This window comes from Oryzias latipes, chromosome 18 (assembly GCF_002234675.1).
Source record: "Oryzias latipes chromosome 18, ASM223467v1".
NCBI classification, from domain to species: domain Eukaryota; kingdom Metazoa; phylum Chordata; class Actinopteri; order Beloniformes; family Adrianichthyidae; genus Oryzias; species Oryzias latipes.
The window spans coordinates 23,159,458-23,167,060 of record NC_019876.2 but is presented as its reverse complement, the minus strand read 5'-3'; positions in this window follow the sequence as shown (position 1 = coordinate 23,167,060).

The following is a 7,603-nucleotide window of genomic DNA, read 5'->3' as shown; positions in this document are numbered from 1 at the left end:
CCGACAACCCCCCCCACACAGACACACACCATGATAAAAAGAGTGATAAAATGATGGAATCTAGAGACCTGGCTTCATCCTTAAGTGGGGAAACGATATTTTCCAAGTTCACGGAGAACAATACCACAGAACCCCCCAGATCCGATCAAAAGAGTCAGACCCAGGAGATCCCACTGCAGCAACCCTGTTCACTGAGAAGGGTCAGTCACCGATGTGGAGGATCCCTCAGGGGAAAACACTGGAGTTAAAAATAAAATGTAAAAGGAATAAAATTAAAATCTATTTCAAAGATGAACAAGAAACAAATAATTACATAAACCTTAATAGACATAAAATGGTAAGCGTGACTAAAAAAATTAATAAATAAAAAAAATAAATACAAAAAAATAAATGCATATACATACACATATAAAACTAGTAAAAAGAGAACATAAATAATTAAAATATCAAATAGGTTCTTAAATTTCTACTTAAAGCTAGATTAACCCTTGTGCTATCCTTGGCACTTTAACGTTGGGAGTTGGGTCATCTAGAACCTTTTTTCTTCAATGATTTGTGATCTTCACTGGTGTCCATGGATTACAAATCAAATCTTTCCACCTTTATCCACCTTTGTCATGGCAGGGAGAACATGTCAATGTGAGGGTGGGGTCATCTAAGATAGCAAAAGGGTTAAAAACATGAACAGTCTCTGCAGCCCTGAGGCTCTCTGGGAGGCTGTTCCACAGGCGAGGTCCGTAAAAACTGAATGAGGCCTCGCCGTATGTTTTACTTCCAACTTTTGGGATAACCAAAAGGCCTATATCAGAGGACCTCAGGGTCCGTGAGGGCTCATACTTTCAAATCATATCAGATAAAAATGAAGGCCCGAGACCATAAAAACATTTAGAAACAAATAAAAGAACTTTGAAATCAATTCTGAAGTGCACAGGGAGCCAATGCAGCGATTTTAAAATGGGTGTAATGTGTTTACACATTAGAAGGTTTGATGTCCATGTTCTGGGAAGACCAGAGAGCAGAGCATTACAATAATCTAGTCTGCTGGAAATAAAAGCATGCATTAGCACCTCTGTACTGGCAAGAGAGAGAAATGGGCGGACTCTGGCTATATTTTTTAGATGATAAAATCCTGTTTTCGTGACATTTTTAATTTGTGGTCGAAAATTAATCTCTGAGTCAAAAATAACCCCCAGGTTTCTCACACACAGAGAAGTTTTGTGATTCTTTAGATTAGATAAAACCATCTCTCTCTCGTCTTCAGGTATAGTCAGGTATCCTGTCTCAATGAATGTTAGTGGATGAGTCAGTGTAACCCAAATTAATTGTAATAAGTTAATTGAAGTGAATATATGATTTATATGCATCCTTTTGAGGAGCATCATCCAAAAGTTAGTGCGAAGTGAGAAGAGTGCAGGAAAGTTAAACTGCTTTCACTGAAAAACCACAAACACGCAATCAAAAGCTTCCTTCCTGCATGATTGAATCAAAGATTCAGAGTCTTTGTGCAACCACAAGCAAATGAGCACCCACCCTTTTCTGCAGTACGACCAGCCTAAACCGCGGCTGTGTGCTCCTCCGCTGACGGGCGCCTTTTATCGTGTCGAGACAGTTAAATCAAGATGATGTGTTTTTTACCAGCTGAATGCGTTAAATTAGGTTATAATGATCTGTATTGCTAAGATAAAAGAGGAATCAAGCCGTGTCTGCCATCTGCATGTTTGAACAGAAACTCAGGAAACTGCAGGAAACTGTTTAGTTGTATAAACTGCTGCTGTACCTCCCTGCTACTCTGTAACCTTTTTGCCCCAAAGGCTTTGAGTTTTTGGCGAATACCTTAATTTCTTTCCAAATGTGGCTGTAAAAAAACAAAATTTGTCAGTCCTAACCTGTCTGCCTGCTCTGGAATCTGTTGGCTGCTTCAACAGGAGTAAAGTTATTAATCTGTTTTTTTTAACGTGTTTTTTTCAAGCCTCAGAGTCAGTTTATTTTTTTTGTGCCAGAGCCGTTGTTGAAGTGAAACTTGGAAAAGCTCCAGTCTCTGTCAGCCACTGATATCAGGAGAGTTGTTTTTAAACCTGACCTGTTCTGCATGTAGTGAGAGTGAAGAAGAGTGCTGAAAGCTGGGACAAAGCAAAAGTAGCGGCAGAAACAACGTCTACAGTCACGGGTGAGAATAAAAGAGATGAAGTAACATCCAGAGAAAAGAAGAGGAGGGAACATCTATCAGGTCTGAATCAGAGTCCAAGAGTTCAGAGAGAGACTACACAGTGGTGGAGTAGTTGACGCTCTGACCTCACGGCGAGAAGGTCAAATCCCGGCTGACTCTGTTCTGTTCTCCTCGTGCATGCATGGGTTTTCCCTGGACTCTCCGGTTTCCTCCCAAAATCCAAAAACTTAAATGAAGCTTTGATCAAACTTATATTCAGTGGGTTCTGAGAGCTGGATAGATAGAGGTCAAAGAAATTCTGCTTCAGTGATTATTGAAGTTGTGGTTCCTGAAAATGATTAGCTTGAGTCTTGGAGAGATTGTCCAAAATTGTCCAATACTTCACTTCACAACCCAAGAAAGTCTGTGCAACTTTATGAGTGAAATCTACTTACATAGTTGAATTCACAATTAAGATCTAATGTGAATGTTAATTCACCCTTAACACTGAACAGATGTCAATGGAAACTAAAGGACGTATTCTCCAGTCAGGTGTCCTTAAGTAACACATAAAAATGAATAAAAGAGAAAAATTAATGTTTGCATTGCTCCTGAAAGGAAGACAAGCATGGATGAAAACCACCCATTAGCTAACAGATGAGCCTAATTAGATGCAAAGCTTTGAGGACAATTGGCAAATGGTTCTCAAAATTTGTCTCGCCAAAAGTCCCATTTGGTGCGTAGCAGCTGTTAATTTTGGACACCGCCTGCATACTTTTTTCTTTTAAGTGTTTTTCTTTGTTTTCTAAACCGGGCACCTGATGTTTCCTTTGATCTTTTGTCAAGTATCCACAACCTTGAATTGACTTTTCCGTCCATCAAACTCCCAGAGAGTCAAGATGCGTGAGATGATTGTAACAAACTCCCTTTACTGCAGATTTTTTTTCTTTTCAGTTTTTCTAAAATATTTCTCTATATAAAAGTATACCCCAAAAAGTGTTTTATTTTCTGAATGAAAAACTGTTGATTTAGGTAATTATTAGGAACCAGCAGTTTGTGTGTTATAAGATCTGGAATCATGAGCGGTGAGTCTAAGCCCCGCCCATGCTTTTCCTCTCAGAGTCAGACTACTGGTTAACATCCTCTGCAGTGGTGATTGTGTGCCCCCCACAGGTCCAGACTGTGCCCTGGGCGACCGCCCACTCTGCCCATAGGTGAAACCAAACCACCAGTGTTTGGGTATGACAACTAAGCCAGAATGACCCATGACTCAGCAGTCGCCTCCCTGCTGATCTACAGCACACACAGATAACGCCGCCACGATTCAGGATCAATAAAACAGTCTGTGAATGATTGTCAAAGTTGCTGCTGTAGAGCAGAGATGCAGGAGATATAAATTCAATGCTTTGCATGAGTTCAATCAAAAGCAAAACATCTGAAGAAAAAAAGAACATTTGATTGTGACATTTTGAAAAATGTCCAGATAATTGCCTCATAATCAAAGCCATTATTGATCAGATGTCTGTTAAATGCATTTGTGCACTTTGGGACATTAACTCAACATGTATAGTTAAATCATTAAATCTTTTATGAAATTTATTGGAAAAATTTCAGCAAATCAATCAAAAATATTATCAGTAAGTATGCTTTAACCCTTGTGCTATCCTATGACCCCACCCTCACATTGACGTGTTCTCCTTACCATGACAAAGGTGGATAAAGGTGGAAAGATTTCATGTAATCCATGGACACCAGTGAAGATCACAAATCATTGAAGAAAAAAAGTTTCAGAGCACTGTCTAGTGCAGGGTTCACCAACCTTTTTGAGACCGAGGGCTATTTCATGGGCACCAAGTGGTATGAAGGGCGCCACTAAAAACCTCCTAGCCCCCCCCCCCCCCCCCCCCCCAAAACAACACAATTTGAGGACTTCCTTTTGTGCCCTATTTTTATTTGCTCATTTTACACACAAAAACATGCATGAATTTTCTAGACTCGTATTACAGGGGGGGGTCAAACTCAGTTGCAGAGGGAGCCTAATTTCAAAACAGACTTTAGGTTGCAGCCGAACAAGATAAATATTTATTGAACACACTAAAGCTAAACTTTTAAACCTTTAAAACTTTAACTTAATTTTAACTTTTTAAACATAAATGTAAATAAAAACAGACAGGAATATTAATCCTCACATTAATGGATTACTCAACCACCTCAACCTATTCTCAAAATCTTTACATTACATGAATCATAAGAATGTCCAGAAATTGTGTAATTTATTTGATCTATTTAAACTTTTGTAATAGACCCTTACTTTTAGTGATTATTTTTTAAGTTATATTTGTTTACATATTTGGGTTTTCTTTGTCTACCTTTATCTCAGAATTGATATTGTTGTCATTGACAGACATGCCGTGGTTGTTGAATATTTGCTTCAATAAAAAAAAAAAAAAGTTTTTTTTTGGGTGCATTCCCTGCGGGCGCCACAAGGGGTGCTCGCGGGCGCACTGGCGCCCGCGGGCACAGGGTTGGTGACCCCTGGTCTAGTGGGTCTAGATAACCCAACTACCAATGTTAAAGTGCCTAGGATAGCACAAGGGTTACAAACGTGTTTTGGCTCAAGCTACAATGTCACAGGTCATGCAGAAATCTTATAAATAGTTATCCTGACCCCATATTCCTGATGGTCCTGCACCGAAGACATCCAGAAGAAAGTTCCAAATAGTTTCATGACAGGAGGACAAAACTTAAATATCAATCATGTAAAGCAAAAGCTGCATCTCTTTCTTTAGTGCTGCTTGTTGCTTCTTGTGTGTTCAGTGATATGAAATAAGTGAATTCTGTTTTATTCTCATTCTATGATCTGAATCTTCCACAGATGAAATCCTCAGCAGGCTTTCAGACATCCTGGGGTGAAAACATTGAGGGGATCCCTGCTTGTTCCTTTTACTCACGTATGAGTTTTCACTACAGTTGAATCTTTTCAAACATTGCCCTCTCTAAGAGTTAAAAAAAAAAAAAAACATCCAAAAAATCTGTAAAGCAATTCAGCAACTGTTTGTATTTGGGGAAAATTTTTACAATCAACCATTATTGTTCTAATTTTAAACAGATTTTATGAATTCATTGAACCTGACTGTTGGCAGTTTTTAAAGCTTTCAGTCAATATTATTCCAAGTTTAAATAAATAAAATCATATTTTTCCATTCAGTCGCTGCCTTCGGGGATCACCGCGTCTAATCATTCCCCTCCATCTAACCCTCTCCTCTGCATCCTCCTCACTGGCACCAACCTCCCTCATGTCCTCCTTCACTACATCCATAAACCTCATTGAACTCAAATTTAGATCAAGGACTCACTGAAGTTATGCTGGAATTTTAACTGGGCCTAAAGTAGAGAGATGCAAACACTAGGATCCAAATGATCAGATATCATTATCACATTCCTGGATGATCAGATAATGATCTGAAATCAGATGAAGACACTCAGCCACACTGAAAAAAAAAGCCTTTTGTCTTTCGTTGGATGTTTGTTGTGAGTCAAACAGTGAACTCTCAAGTGAAGTGGGGCTTCATGAATAGAGTGAATTTAGTGTAATTGGTCCAGATTAGGAAAACACAGCAGTGAAAGTAGAAACTCCAAACGTTCAGCTTCTGAAGGGGACCAAAGCCTCATTTATCTTAGAATGGCTTCATCCATCTTCAGACGTCTTTGGAGACATTCATTTGTTCAGCCTTCTGAAGACGAGAATGCATCTTAAACCCTTGTGCTATCTTAGATGACCCCACCCTTACATTGACGTGTTCTCCCTACCATGACAAAGGTAGATAAAGGTGGAAAGATTTCATGTAGTCCATGGACACCACTGAGGTTCAATAATCATTGAAGAAAAAAGGTTTAGCGCACTGTCTAGTGGGTCTAGATGACCCAACTCCCAATGTTAAAGTGCCTAGAATAGCACAAGGGTTACATACACTGGGGATCATCAATAGTAATCATGACAGCTGTGGCTGATTGGCAACCTAAACCTGGTGAAACTGACAAAGAAAACAGTCAATGTACTTGTGCTATCTTAGGCACTTTAACATTGGGAGTGGGGTCATCTAGACCCACTAGACAGTGCGCTGAACCAGATTGAGGATGAGGAGGGTTGTGATGGACTGTTTTTTAGCTCGAGCCAGGATGCTCCAGATGACAAAGATGTTTCCAGGGAATCCCACGAGGAAGACAAGGCCCAGGATGAGGGCGCCCATGTTTGTGCCAGTTGCATTGTCCACGATGGTCTCATTGTGGTGCGAGGAGTTTCTGTCCATCTTCATTTCCTGCCAAAAACAATTGATAAACAGTTTTCATTTAAGACTTCACATATGTAACCCTTGTGCTATCCTAGACCCTTTAACATTGGGAGTGGGGTCATCTAGACCCACTAGACAGTGCTCTGAACCTTTTATCTTCAATGATTTGTGATCTTCACTGGTGTCCCTGGATTCCATGAAATCTTTCCACCTTTATCCACCTTTGTCTCGGTAGGGAGAACACGTCAATGTAAGGGTGGGGTCATCTAAGATAGCACAAGGGTTAAACAATATTGATAACAGTTTTTCAGCCCATGTGGAAGAGACTGAGGAGTCCCATAACAAAAGAAAACCACATTTGATTAAAATAATTTTTCAGAAATAAAAGAAATGACCACGACCTGAAAGAGAAACTGATTTATTTTATTTTATCATTTTTATTTTGTAAGCATGTGGCCCTCCGTGTCATTTTATGTGGCCCGCGAGAGCATGAAAGTTTTTAATCTCTTAAAATAAAAACGTTTTTAGTTGATTACATTTATGTGTAGCTGTAGCTGTTGTAATTATTTACTGTTTGCAGGTCTTATGTACTGATGTGTTTATGCAGACAAATTGTTGTCATCAAACCATCAGTTGGTTGCAAGGCTTTGTGCAGCCTTTTTTTGTCAAATGTTACACGAGTTCTTTGCAGATCAGTTTTATGTTATTTTTCTTTTTTCACTTGGACAGTTTGATCCTTCACTAATGGAGGTATGTGGGTTTTAATAAGCGGGCAAAATTAAAAGGATTTATGCTAGAGTAACAAGCAAACATGTTTTTCTATGCAACTGTAATTGTTACTTTAAAAAGTTTCAATAAATAAATAATGAGTTATTTAACACTAAGGAGTAGTTACATTTATTGTTTTTATTACATTTAGTTTCATGTAAAAGTTATATCTGGCCCTTTGAGGACAAACGCTATGCTGATGTGACCCTCGGTGAAAATGAGTTTGACAACCCTGATCTATATCAATAATAATGGAAAGGGACCACCTTGAAAAATGTCTGGAACAAAAGAAAGAAACTGAGGATTCAACCCATAAAATCTGGGATTCTGGGCAAACATGAAATGAAAAACTGAGGCAGTGGTCTGCCGAACATATCAGATGCTGCTGGACTAAAAA